Source organism: Acanthopagrus latus, chromosome 20 (assembly GCF_904848185.1).
Source record: "Acanthopagrus latus isolate v.2019 chromosome 20, fAcaLat1.1, whole genome shotgun sequence".
Taxonomy (NCBI): domain Eukaryota; kingdom Metazoa; phylum Chordata; class Actinopteri; order Spariformes; family Sparidae; genus Acanthopagrus; species Acanthopagrus latus.
Window position 1 is genome coordinate 8,099,262 of NC_051058.1, and position 14,456 is coordinate 8,113,717.

A 14,456-nucleotide genomic window follows, 5' to 3' on the forward strand; every position below is an offset into this window, starting at 1 on the left:
ACTCAGTCCAGATTGTCGGGGAGCAGCTCAAATTTTGATCATTTGGTCTCTCAGGGGACGCAAAAAATTTGGACACTGGTGGACAGCAGTCCTGACACTCCTGATCTTTCAAGTAGAAGCTGAGAGCGTCGCAAGTCTGAATTTGTTTGCTTACAATAAACGCAGATCACCCTTCACATAAAAAAGCTGCACTATGAAAATAGATTGAACCTTTTCTGGGGTGCACTGAGGTTAAATCCTCACCTGCAATAGTTTGGTATCTCGGTCAACAGACACCAGCTGAAGGTAGCACCTACGATCTTTAACTGCAGCGATGACGTCGCTGTCAAGCCACAATTACGCACAACAGATAGTCGCAGAATAACCACATACTCCTCTGCAAACTTTCAGCTCTGATGAATTACTGTGTTCAGTTTCAGCTGAACGTGTCAGCCAGTGTGTGAGACTGATGACTAAAAGGTCAACATCCAGAGAAAAATCACCAATCAATTAACACTTCTCTCTTCGTCTAACAGTGCCCTCAGGACCTCCTGGTATCTTCATCCAAAAATCACCAGGTGAATTGTCTGGTGAGCCATCTTCTTTTTAACAAGCCTGGTCAGAGAATATTCCTGGAGCTTCTGCATGGCTGCAGCCTATGTTACGCTACCGGGTTCACAAAAATAGAGCCTTCAACATGCAAGCCGCTGTGAGGGGCTTTCTCTGTGACGATGCTAATATGCTGAAGTTCAGCAGGTACAAAGGCTACTGTTCCCAAGCTTAGGTTAGCACATTAGCACGTTAGCATTTGTTATAAATTATTTGTCAACAAGTTTAACTGAAGCTGGTGGAGGCACATTTGGTTTAAACCAACAAACTGGACAAAGGTAGACCATGCCTTGGTAGAACAGATCAGACACATGGGTCTACAGCTGCAACTAAAGATTGATGTCGTTATTGATTACATTAAAGACTACAATCTATAAGAATTCAACTTTAAAACATTCAGGGATTTACTAAAAATTATTAAGAGAAAGCAACCAAAGCATTTGATGTTATTCCAAAGACGTTGGTGTATTGCGTTGCAGAGATATCTACTGAAGTTAGCATGCTAATCAGCTAGCCCTGGACCCTGGCCTGCTCGGTGTATGGCTAACTGAGCTAACTAGCTAACAGCAGCCACAGGGAGCAGCAATTAGCGCTTCTCAAGAAAAGCTCTTTTTTTTAAATTTGGAATTCAAGGTGGCCAATTCTTATATTTGCATTGCACCTTTAGTCTGCTGATATAAAATGTCCAAACAATTGTGACAAACGCTCACCATGATTTCACCAAAGTGACGTCTTCAGATTGTTGATCGGACAAATGTAATAGTTTTGTTTATAATGTGAACGCAGCATGACCAACATGGTACCAAAGCTTTGGATATGGGTCATGTTCCAAATGAATAGAACATAAAAATCAGAATATGGCAGCTGTTCAAAGTCGAGTAAGATATCGTCTCCTTTAGCTCTGCGTGCTGCTGTCTCCTGCTCTTGTTGAAGTAACTTTAGTCAAAATTCTATTTGAATATTTTGACAGGCGTGTTTTGGATGAAAGCGCGTCTTGTGCAGTGACAAGTAGCAGCAGAAGAACACGGGAAAGATAAACAGTGCAGCTTGTGGGTACTGGAGACGAACCACTCATGGGCAGACTGCCATGAAAAATGCATTGTGAGAATGCTGGAGGGCTCCTGTACAAAACAACACAAAACAAAAAAACCCTGATCCACCCGCGGGAGGAAGATGTATTTCACTTCACAGAGAATTAAAGCTGCCATTGTCGCTGCCACTTCAGACCTGTTCGAACAGGCTTAACACAGAGCACACGATAGATAAAAACACACCTGTGAAAAGCCACCGTGCACACAGACACCTACCATATTTACACTTACTCACACAGAGTAACAGTTCACACATCTTGATGACACATCTTCCAGGGCTGCTGTCAGCTTCCTGCTTAGAGCTGCATGCTGTGGTGTGTGAGTGTGTGTGTGTGTGTGTGTGTGTGTGTGTGTGTGTGTGTGTGTGTGTGTGTGTGTGTGTGTGTGTGTGTGTGAGTGTGTGTGTGTGTGGGTGTGTGTGTTCTACTTCTGTCTTCAGACTGTGTGAGGCACTTTCAGATGTTATTTGAGATGTCACAGTCAGGACCTGTTTTAATTATTGTAAAGCAGAGCTGATTCTCATATGTAATGATGTTCGTCAGTTCACAGTTAGCACCTATGATAAACACAAATGATGAAGACTGAATTTGTGTTCAGCTTAAAGAAAAATTTCTACTTTTAGTGTGACATTTAAGGTCATTTCTCGTGCCAAAAACACCAAATAAGACCTATTCCCGCTCCCTGGTTGTTACTATTTTGCCAGGCAACTTGTTAAATCCTGGGCTTCGCGCCATCTAAGATTGTGATTGGAAAAATTAACAAGTAAGAAGATTTTTTTCATCAAATCATGATGAGCATTTTTCCCAAATGTTTTGATATTTTACAGACCAAATAATGAATTGATTGATCGTGAAGATAATAAATTGATGATGAAAATATATCATGTAATAGAAGGCCTGGACCAAAAGATCCTCTGTTTGTAGGTCAGACTCAGTGAGATGTAATTGTTGACTTCTGCTTCAGGAAACTACAACAGGCATTTTTCACTAACAACACGTTAATCAAGAAAAACAGCAGCAGATGAATTGGCAATGAAAATGATCAGTTGCAGCCAAAACTGTTGCCAAAATTTGATATTTTTAACATTTTGCTAACCTGTTTATCGCCATTTAGTTCCTAAATGAAACAACTGGAAACAACTCATCACTAGGAATATAAAGTGCTGCCTGTGTTGAAAAGGTGCATCACTCAGAATGCTACAAAAAAGTCTGTTTTGCAGAGGATATTTCAGACTTTTCCTTTCAAAGTAAAACACAGAATGAACGGCTACCATTTTCTGTGGCTTCTTCATCCTTTACACTTCACGATGTCAGCAACAAGGCGCTCCCACACAGGACCGTGTTTAATGAAAGGAAAACGAATTATAAGATGATTGCTTCGTCGCCGGAAGTAACTTTTATTCATTTTGGGGGAACAAATGTTTCATAATGGCATAAAAGAGTCTGAAAGGTCCTTACAGAGGAAAAAATCTCACGTACGTGTGTGTGTGTGTGTGTGTGTGTGTGTATGACAAGTAATTCCTCATTATCTCAACACTGAGCTTCCATGTACAGCTGAGCACTGCAGGTCAAACACTGGCCACTAATCCGGTCTCCCTCAGCAACTCTACTCTTCCAGGTGTGTGTGTGTGTGTGTGTGTGTGTGCGTGTGTGTGCGTGTGCTCCAGCCATCTGGCCCAAAAGTCTGCTTCCTACCATCTTTCCTAACAGGAAGCCAAAACAAATCCTTGATGACACGGGTCACTGCTTTAATTGTCTCTGTGGGATTTCTGCCCAGCCAGTAACCCAAAGCACCGCGTCCATCTCAGCAGCACCGGGGCCCAGAGCATCCAGAACCCATTTATCCCTCTTAGAACCTGCGAGAGAGCGTGTGTGTGTTTGAGTGTGAGTGTGTGAGCTTTTGACTTGATTTACTACAGCATTGTAGAGTGTAGAATATAGAGGGGACTCTGCTAGTGTGCTTCAAGGTACTGAATGTTCTCTTTCCTTTTCTCTCAGCCACACTCACATACACACACATACACACATGCACACGCACACACACACACACACACACACACACACACACACACACACACACACACACACACCTGTTCCTCTCACTTTCAGCCTGACATGAACCTGACCAGAGCCTTCACAAGATTATGACATTTTAATTTGAAAGGCTTATGAGCCGGTCCACATGTGTAAAAGTCCCCACATTCATAAACTGTCACCCATGGGTCGTCCCCCCTCCCCCTGTGAGACCCCACCCAGACACCCCTGCCTGTGTGCTGCAGCGCCGGTGAAACCCTGCAAACCGGCACTGGGAGCACCGTGCAGGCGGCGAGGTGCGCGCACGCTGACAGCCGGTGTGTGAGGCACCGGGCTCGGTCTCACCCGCACTGTCCCCCCGCCCCGCTCACCTTCGAACTGAGTCCGGCTCCCGCAGCACGGCCCGGCACGGCCCGGCCCCAGACGGCTCCCCTCCCGGTGAGATGCTCACGCGCCGGTCACTTCATAAGTTATCCCTGCCACACATCACGCGGGAGAGTAGTTTCACTCTCAGGCTCGTGCTCCAGATGTTGGCGCGGGCGGTGTTCCCATGCAGATGTAAGAAAGCAGCCGAGCGAATCCTCCAAAGCACGCCGGCTCGTCTGCGGCTCGTCCGCCAGTCGCACCGGCTCAGAGTTTCGGTGTGAGTGTGGAGTGTCTCCCGGTCTGTCCCCGCCGCCGCCGCCGCTGCTGCTGCTGCTGCCGCCACCGCCGCTGGATGACAGTACACAGACCGAGAGGAGGACCGACTGACGGGGCCTCACAGCTCCGCCTAGCGGTGACACCGGGCACCTGCAGGTATCTGAGCGCATCCTGTACAGGTCTGTGGGCTCGCCTCGCTGTAATTACCAGATTTTACATAATTGAGCGGTGACAAAGACTTGACGTCCCAGCTGTTCTGCGTGTTGTGTAATCTGTTCACTGTGTTTTCATTATTAAATACGCAAACAGCTGCTAGAGAAAATTAATACAGGCTAATGTGACAGGGGCAAAAACCCCAGGTGGAGGGAAGGGGGGCAAAAAATAATAATTTACCCCTAATATATCACTGGAAACACAACCACTTAATATAACTATATTAATAACACACAAAAAAGTGATTGTGCCCTGTCATTCCTCAGCAGTAGCACATGATGCAGGTAGCCACAACATTTGCAGGAATCTGACTATGATATTGGTGCCACCTCGGGGCCTACAGCACTACTTACTGTGTCCTGGTCAGGAATTGCTCCTGAGACTATTTTTATTCAGTTGTAGCAATTAGATTGTATGCCCCAGTAGGGTCGCATATTGCTCCATTTCTTTTTGGCCCGCATTAGCCTTAGATACATAACAATAGTCCAGAGTATAGACTCTTCCCACTAAATTGATATTAAAGGTGCAATATGTAGGAAGTGGTCACTGCTGTCTCAGTTGACCCTGGAGCAGTGGAGGAGTGTTGGTGTTTACGCTGCCGGCACAAGAGCTTTGGAGAGTAACACGGCGGGGCTAGCTTGTTAGCGTGTTTTACTCCTGTGTTCCAGGTTGCAGGACATAAACATAGTGAATCTGACAAATCTTTACCATATGACCACTTCCTGATTGATCCGCAAACTGAAAAGACAGAGGACAGTGAAAATCCAGACGGACATCAGGCTGTATTTCAAGGTAAAACAACATAATCAATAATATCCTAGTTAGCATCCGTTACACGACAGCTATCGTTAGCATTTAGCCACTTTCTATCTAATAGTACGGTCTGATAGAGTTTCACAGTAATATAGGAATGGCCTTAATTCACTGTAAAATATAAACACACATTTATTCAAGCCTGAAAGTGAAATGAAGTGAATGTCATCAAACAGTAACATTAACTCAGAAGTAGGTGAATGCTAATTTAAGCTAGTGGGGTATTAAAAAATATTGTTTTATTGTGACATTTTCTCCAGATTTTCACCACCCATCATCCTTTTCTGTTGCTAATCTATTAGGAAGTGACAATTTGTCATATTTCTCATGATTATACATACAACTCACAACTTGGATCACAGCAGCGTAACATTATCTGAGGATTCGAGCTTCCCACCACCCATCAGAGGAAAATAGCCATTGTGCAAATATGGCTTATTATCCATATTATACTGTATAATTTGTTTATATTTATTTATTATTTTTTTTAGCTTTAATTATACTCACCAGCTAAGCAGTTAATCAGCTCAAGTAACTGAAACCTCACAATATTAATATTATGTATATTTTTCTTCCTTAACCAATGGTTTTGCAAGGCTTTTACCTGTTGCTGTGTCGGGGTGAGTTTTAATTTAAATTATTAAACATGAATCAATTTTTTCTTTTGACAGCAAATTTTTAAAAAAAATAGATAAATAAAGCCTCCATCACTGGAAGTTAAATCTGAATCCTCTGCTCAACATGTTTTATACATTACACATCTTGAAAGATGTAAAATAAATAAATAAATAACCTTCAGGAATGATAATTTAATCTTACACTCGCTCAACTTTGTGGACAAGAGGGCCAGACAGACACAGTTGTCCGAGTCCTCACTGGTCACCTGGTGTTCATTTAGTCCCCACATCCCATTGTTCCCAGTCAACCACAGGGCTAACAAGCAGACAGCCATGTTTACTTTGATGAGTTAAATTGGATTAGAAAGAGGCACGTGTTGGCTCAGTGTTTGTTCTGAATCACTTGGTCTAAAGTGCCATTGTTTGTCAGATGACAATGAGCACAGGCAGGTGAAAGTTAGGTACTTTCCAGTCAGCTGGTTGAAGGAACTGCACCGCTGAACACACACATTAAAGGTGCAGTATGTAGTTTTGGGGAAGTCATTTTAATCAGAATGGAAAGATTCACTCACAGAAGGATTTCTTTCATGCTAATTACTCATGACTGAATAAACTGTATAAACAAACTGATCTTAAAGGACAACACAATTTCATACTGTTTTACTAATGTGGAGGACCCTGCCACCTTTCTGGCTTCACACAGTGTTCTGGGGACTTTAGTTTCCTCTGAGGCCAGCTTGTGTGTTCAGTTAAGGAAAAAATACATTTCTGAGTTTGCATTATTATTTCATTTACATTGTAAATACTAAAATTCTGTGTTTGACTTTCTTCTCCCAAACTACATAGTGCCCCATTAAATTGAATTAGAAGTATGCATATGTTTTGCTCAGTGTTTGCACTGCAGGGTTTTGGTGTCATTGTTGTCACACTGAACCCGGGTGAATGTTTGGTACTTTCCAGTCAGATGCCTAAGGAACTAAAATGCTGCACACACATTAACTGTAATTTGTGTCTCCCTCAATTGCACCCACCCTACCTCTTCTTTGTATCCTAGTGTTTTGGTCATAAATCTCATAGCCCAGGGCCCCAAGTATATGCTTCAAATGTCCGATGCGCTCTCCGCGAAGAATAACATTGTGCACTGATACTTTACAAAAACAGGCACATGCCCCTCTGTTTGCCCTGCGGGGTCGGTGTCCTGTTCCTTCAACGCCTCACAGCCGATAGCAACCTTTGATGGGTTCACCTGACCACCATCACCGTTCACCGCAGCGTTCAGTCACTGCCACACTGTGGTCGTCGCATTTGAAAGGAAACAGCACGCAGGGTACAGCTCGGTACGGAGGATCATTTCTGCGGTTATAGATTGTTCTCTGTGCAAGCCTGGCCAGGTGTTTCTGGGTGTGGTGGAGATGGAGTCTTGCTTTTAGTGTGGTGATTAATAGCAAAAAAAAATGATGATAATAATTACGTAATTTATCCCTTATGGCAATAGAGAAAAAAATGAAGACACACAGGCAGCGTTAGCAGCTGTACTGCCCTGAACCTCGATAACAACTCCAACCATTTAAGCAGTAAGCATGTTGTTTCTGGTTGTGCCAAAAAGACAGCACATGATTTCCGATGATTCACTTGAGGAAATCATTAAAACACTGTCAGCTCAGCTCTCAGTGCACTCATCTGTTCACAAAGATCTTCATGCTAAGTGTGCTCATCTTCTGTTTGCCTATCACAGCACATGTTTTGCTCTTGTAAACTCAAATTTGGAGTTTATGTTCATCCCCCGTGGTTTTATGGCAGAACATGACGTGGCAGTTGCTTTATCTCCCTGCAGCTCTGAGTGCTGAACACAGATATGCTGCGGACAATGAGAACGTCGAGTGTGTCGTCACACACTTGACTCGGAGGCAACGAAGGAACGTAGGAAGACTCCAAGGTTGCCTCACGTGGTATTTTCTGTTTAACTGTTAAAGACATTTCTTAAAGAATCTCTTGTTTGGAAAAATCATCTGGTTTTGTGCACACGCTTTACCACCAACAGTCAAACAGATGTTCGTGTGCACACATGCAAAAGAGATACAGTGCATGTTTTCACTGCTTTGATTCTGTCCCTGTTCTCTGCAGGCACCGAGGAGCTTTGACCCCATATTGTCTGACTTAAGTACACAAGGCCAGGGGTGACTGGATGGAGCATTAGTATGGTGTTAAACTTTAATTTCATCTCCTCGTTTTTAATGTGTGTTTGGTGCTCAGGTGCATTTTCCCTGCAAATTACTACCAAAACCTTAAAGGTTCAGTATGTAAGATTGTTGTTGAAAACATACAAAAATGACAGTTCTGACATGCTGACATCCGTGTTTTGTGTGATTTTATCGCAGTGCCTACTGAAGTTAGCATGCTTACCAGCCAACCTGGCCCAAAGCTCCCATGCTAGCAGTATTAACACCTTACCAGTGCCCCAAGCTCCCGTTCTGGACTGCTAGCTGCACAGCTAACTGAGCTAACTACCTGATGACAGCTGCATCAGCGGGTGGCAGTTACTCTGCTGATATGCTGCCAAGAGGAAGTAAAGGAATTAATATGTCTACACATAGATATTAAGGACTGCATGAACATTATGGGCAAGGTTGAGGAGATTTTTCTTTTGTTTGTTTGTTTGTTTGTTTGTTTGTTTGTTTGTTTGCTTTCTGCCCACAGATGATTGTTTTTTTGAGGGAGTGGCTTCTAACAAGGTTTTTCAGCCAAAAGTATCACGTTGTATCTGCTATCAACAGTTTCTACATATCTGTACTGCCCCAAAGTTAGCTAGCTATCAGTAGAATCCTTGGCGTTAGCAAGTGTTGGCAAATTTAGCATTAGCAATGTTAGTATTAGCTAACGTTAGCAATGTTAATGTTCACTAGCTAGCATTAGCAGCATTAACTAGTGCAACAAACTGACAACCGCCATTTAGTGGATGAATATTATCAGTAACACCTTAAATTATTGCTTCATTTAAAAATCACATAATCCAAGTGGAACTTTTCAAAGGCCAGGTGTGTTTTCAAAGTCTCTCTGACAAAAAGCAACTTCTGACTGTGTAAGCTGTGTCTGTGTGCTGGTGTGTGAAACAGCAGAGTGCACGGGTGTGTGTTGTGTTTCCTGAGCAGAGCAGAGCGACCGCGCTTCCTCCCGACGCCCAATCAGTTGCAGGTTGCTCAGTTACATGCAGCACCGCCGCGTCACTTTAAAACCTCCTGCTGGAAGCCAGGACAGGATGCAGCTCTGGCAAAACTCTCTGAGAAACAGGCCAATACATGGGAGGGACTGGGCCTCAGCTTCTATACCCGTGAGTCACCAGTAAAGATGGGAGGAAACCGCTTGTGCTCCGGTCGAGTTTCTCTGGTTGTTTGGTTTCTTTTTTGCCTCAACTTTAGATTATTCTGCAGTCAGTTGTCCTCCAGGACTTTAAACTGATTCACTCACGCTTCTTACACATGCACACCAGCGACGGCCCACATGCAGCAACCAAACACTGTTTGCTTTGCTCTTTGTTGTGTTGCACGCTGAGCGGGAGTGACATTACGTGCAGGACATACAGAGAACTGCTTCTCCTTTGTAAAAACTGATTACAATGCGTGGCTGCAGGAAACTAGCTTTAAGAATAATCAGCCAGGGCAGGAAACAGGCGAGATTAAGCAAAAAGGTGGGATTCATGCCTTAGGATGCTTTTATAGACTTAATTAGGAATTGATTATCCGTTTCAAACTGCCGTCTCTGATCCTCGCTGTTATCACACTGAAACAGGTTTTTTTAAAATAAATAAATATACAATTATGGTTTAAGTACAGAGGATTGTGCACTATAAAAACTCAGGAACTAATTAAAATAACTAACCACTCTGGTTGGTGACAAAAAAAGGACCATTTTTTGCACACACAATATTGCCGATCATTTACCAAACAGCACTGTTTTACAGATTATAAATGTTTATCCATTTTTTCACTATGCAAATTCATACTGCAGTGCAGAGTGAAGACGGCATGTGATTTTATTTTGGCGGTATTACTTTATGTGTGCAGAGTAATGCACTGTAGTATAAATTATAAAGCCCTTACACGTACTATATGGTGAATGTGAAACTTGAATGGGGAGCAAATGATCACTGTGATGGACCGTAGCCATCATAAACTGAAATTCAGCATATGAAATGATTACTTTCTGAGGTGCATGTAATTCACGTTCTAATAAAACATATACAAGTGATTAGCAGTAAATTCATCAGAATTATTGTAGGAAATCCTGTAGGGGTTTTGTTCTGCATCTCGACTTTGGTTGACATGCAAATAAACAAAAGTAAACTCTCACCACTCTGCGTAAAGCTTCTTCAGGTGATATAACACACAAACATATAACTGACTTAATCCTAAAGTCTGTTCCCCCGTGTGGAGGTCTGCAGTTTCTGTTCAGCTTTGCTTTAAACAATGAACATATACATGCAGTATCTATTCCAGCATCAGAATTATCATAACTAAAATCCTGTAATGTCAAAGCAGCAGTATTTACCCATCATTCTCCACCTCATAGCTCCATCTTGTGGACTAATAAAGAATGTGTAAAGAATGTGATGTTGTGACATTTCTTTCATTGTGATCTGATAACCAGACCACTTTTGCAGTTTCTTCTTTTCCCGCTTATTGTCTTTATGTCTTTGTAATTTTTTTTTACAGCTAGAGACTCTAGAAGGACTGCCAGCTGTCTTCCTCCTCCTTCCTCTTCTTTATATGATTAGAGAATAAATGTTCATGTTCTCTTGATGAAACATGTCCTCAACGGGAATAATGCACTGTATCTGATGGTTATAAAGGAATGTGATGTATCATACTTTATGACCACCCTGCGTCGTATTAATACACCCAGGAGTCACAGTTTTTCACTTAAAACCTACGCAGTGTTTTTCACTTTGGCTCAGTGTAAATGCTGGACTCATTACAGACAAAGTGGTCTGGTCAAGTTGGTACAGTCTGGCCCCACAGCTCATTGTTGCTGTGTAGGTCATTAAAGTTGGTTAATCCAGCCCTGATTATAAGTAAAATTTAGTACAAACGATGGCATCTGGTGTGTGGATTTATGGGATTCATGTACTTCTACACCAGCTGCTGCACATCAAGAAAATATACTGTACAGTATGTACAGTAAAGCAAAGTGTAATACCTAACGCTAATAACCTTAAAGGACCACTATGTAGTTTTTTTTATGATCATCTATTTCTTATTATTGGGACAGCAGTTAATAAAAGAAGACAAATATGCATAGAAGGAAGACATTTTTTTTTATTTCAAGACATTTGTTATGCCTAAACAAACACAATAAACAAAATCTCTTTGTTTTCATGTCTGAATCAACAAAACAACACAACTTCAAATTGTTTCACTCTGTTACATGTGGCGGACCCCGCTATTTTTCTAGCTTTTCCAGTTAATATATAAAGGCAGAACTCATAAAGGAGTATTTTTACCTTGAAAGATTTTGTCCTTTATTACTCCACAAGGTGGAGCTATGAGGTATAAAATGATGAGATCCCTCAAATAACCCAGGGTTTGTTCATTAAATGAAGATTGTTTACATGGCATGAATATAAAACTGTGGAATAGTACTTCGATTGTGTGATAAGTGACGTCTACATAACTGAGGCTCTAGTGGCGCAATGGGTCGGCATGTGGTAAAGTGATCTGCACTGTGTTGCTGAGGGTCCCCAGAGCCCTGTTTGAAGCTAGAAAGGTGGCAGGGTCCCCCACATATAAACAAAGTAAAACAGTATGAAATTATGCTGTCATATAAGGTCAGCTTGTTTATTCAGTCATGAAAACAATCAGTCAATGAAGATCTTTCTCTTCTAATCAAAAAATCTTCCCAAAAACTACATGGTGCACCTTTAACAGGCCAATGATTCTATCACCCACCAACCACAGTACGAGAATCCAAGTCATTAAAATCCTTACAAGTCATTCAAAAACATCACTCCTATACCCTAAAACACACTGTAACTGTAGAATACACCACCGTTAAACAGTTATACTTAACTAATCTAATTAAATGTTTGATCTCACAGTCAGTTAAACTGAGGACGGTCATCACCAACAGGCTCCAGTGGCGCAATCGGTTAGCGCGTGGTACTTATAAGACAGTGACCTGCAGAGTGATGCCGAGGTTGTGAGTTCGAGCCTCACCTGGAGCATTGGAGTTTTACCATGGTGGTTTTTAAAACCTTCTGAAACTGGTATCTCAGAATGATCCCAAGAGTCTAATGCATCACAATGAACCCCGATAAATACACCACTCACTAACTAGAGTGACTAAATCGCTCTAACAGTGACAGGAGGGTGAAACTGCTGTGATTAAAGGTGCATTATGTAGATTTGGGGAAGACATTTTGATGGATTATTTATGCCTAAACAATCTAAACAAACTCTCTTTGTTTTCATGACTGAATAAACAAACTGGCCTTAAACGGCAACCCAATTTAACACTAGTTAATGTTGTCTCTAAGTGGCGGACCCTGCCACCTTTCTAGCTTCAGGCAGTGTTCTGGGGACCTTATTTTCCCCTGAGAACAGCTTGTTTGTTAGGTTATGGAAAAAAAGAATATTTCTGAGTTTGTATTAGTAGCTATGTGTATGAGGTTGAAAAAGTCTGTAAGTAATGGATCCCATGACTCAACCAACACAGTCAATCGATCAAGAAATGAATTGGTAAAGCCTGATCATCTCACAGTAGAGGAGTGGACTGCTTTGACCACTAAAAACGCAGTATGTACCACCTACATAAATTGTCTCTTGGAAGTCTCTCCCGCTCTGCAACTGCTCTCGGACCTGCGCAACACATTACAGCAGCTTTAAGGTGTCTCTTGTCATGTTAATCAACGGTGAGAGCCAGTGAGACCAACTGACTGAAGCATTGTTTCCTTTCAACAGACTGTCAGCAGTGTGAGCTCATCAAGACAGTGAAGCACATCCTACAGAGTTCCAGTGGTGCAGTCAGTCAGCCCCCTGTACTTATAAGTCTGGCGCCTGCAGAGTGATTCTGAGGTCTTGAGTTCAAGCCTCACCTGGAGCGCTCATTGTCGCTGAAATCTCACACTAATGCACAGTGTCAGTTTTAGCGCACATATTTAATACTGAAAGTCTATTTCAGTCAAATAGATTGTAATGGTTGTTTTTCTTTTGTGAAAATATGTTTCGTATGTATTGATGATTACGATAAAAAGTTGGATTGTTGTAGGTACGATAACAGAGTATATATAATAGATCACAATACTGATTGTAGCTTTTTGGGTGGGGGTCCACTTAAAAAACTTCATCTCAGCTGTGTGACCAGCCGACCACATGGTACAAAAGGCATGACTGTGCTTTTTTTTTTTTTTGCGGACATGATACAGCCTCTTTATGCTGAGTCAACCTTCAGCTCCACTGGGTATCAGCTGAAAGCTCTGGCGATGCTTTTCAAGAGATCAACCTGTATATCCCTGTAATGGATGTAAACATTATGACATATAAGTGTGGAGGGAGGTTATAAAAAGACACTCTAATGACTTTAATGCCTTCTGGAGGTGATGTGATTAACGTCACCTGGCCGATGGCATGGACTTCCCACTCTCTGCCACCTGGAGCTCTGACTCTCTCTTAGTGAGGCAACCTACTCATTGAAAACTTCTGTTTAATCCAACATAATCTGATTTATAGTCATCTACCTGAATGCAAAAGCTCCGTTATAACCGGAGCGGATCGACTTAATGTGGTCACAGGAGCACCTCTGTGCGATGCTGTTAGTACAAAAGACCCACGCTGTGTAGAGTCCTCAGTGTGGCGCAGCTCTGCGGTCCTCACGTCAGCGGCCTATCTGATGCAGGCTGGCCTCACGCCAGTTGTCCCCTGACCAGCAGCTTGTGGAGCCTCAGATAGAGAGGTTATCTGAAAAAAGGCCTCCAACACACATAAGAAACATATCTGCTAGCCATGAAGCCTCTGACTCACATTTAATCATTTGTCCTCCTTGTCATAGTGGAAAGAAAAGATATTTTTAAAGGAACCTCTCAGCCAAAAGTGAAAATTCGGTCATGATTGACTGATCCCTGTGCCGATTGGAAAGTTGCAGAAAGTTTCAAAGTCCTCAAAACATTTGTGGAGCTTTGCAGCAAAGCAGCAGTATTTTCCTAAACAACATAAGTAGATGGGGACTTATTATAAAACGTTGAAAAAAAAACAACCAAAACACAACATAGAATGGATCTGTACAGCTCGTCCGGTGTAATTCAAGTCTCCAGAAGCACTGAGATCACAAATTATTTCAAAAAGACATTATTTACACTCTTAACGTGTGATTGAGCTCTCGCACCAGGTTTAGACTGTGTCCGTATGCTAATGCTACTAGCTTAGCAGCTAAAAGTGGTGTAAATAGCATCTTTTCAAATCAATTTGGTA

The 14,456-nt window shown here is 42.2% G+C and overlaps 1 protein-coding gene, 1 long non-coding RNA gene and 1 other non-coding gene across 8 annotated transcripts in view; 2 read left to right on the forward strand and 1 right to left on the reverse strand.

Moving 5' to 3' along the window:
- The window catches only part of rhbdf1b (rhomboid 5 homolog 1b (Drosophila)), a 39,157-nt gene extending 34,686 nt beyond the window's left edge, over positions 1-4,471 (reverse strand). The window contains exon 1 of one of the 5 annotated variants that reach the window (XM_037081856.1): positions 4,084-4,471. The gene's annotated coding sequence lies outside the window, so the exon portion shown is untranslated. The remainder of the gene's footprint in view (positions 1-4,083) is intronic. The other 4 variants (XM_037081860.1, XM_037081857.1, XM_037081858.1 and 1 more) reach the window with 4 other exon arrangements.
- Positions 4,472-4,902: 431 nt separating this feature from the next.
- LOC119010031 lies at positions 4,903-13,097 on the forward strand. 2 transcript variants are annotated; one of them, XR_005071871.1, is made up of 4 exons: positions 4,903-5,359; positions 7,832-7,933; positions 8,122-9,325; positions 12,951-13,097. It is a non-coding gene; the product is annotated as an uncharacterized LOC119010031 (long non-coding RNA). The 2 variants fall into 2 exon arrangements; XR_005071870.1 differs by lacking the exon at positions 12,951-13,097 and having other exon boundaries at positions 8,122-10,593.
- trnai-uau lies at positions 12,121-12,214 on the forward strand. The gene is made up of 2 exons: positions 12,121-12,158; positions 12,179-12,214. It is a non-coding gene; the product is annotated as a tRNA-Ile (tRNA).
- Positions 13,098-14,456: the final 1,359 nt, after the last annotated feature.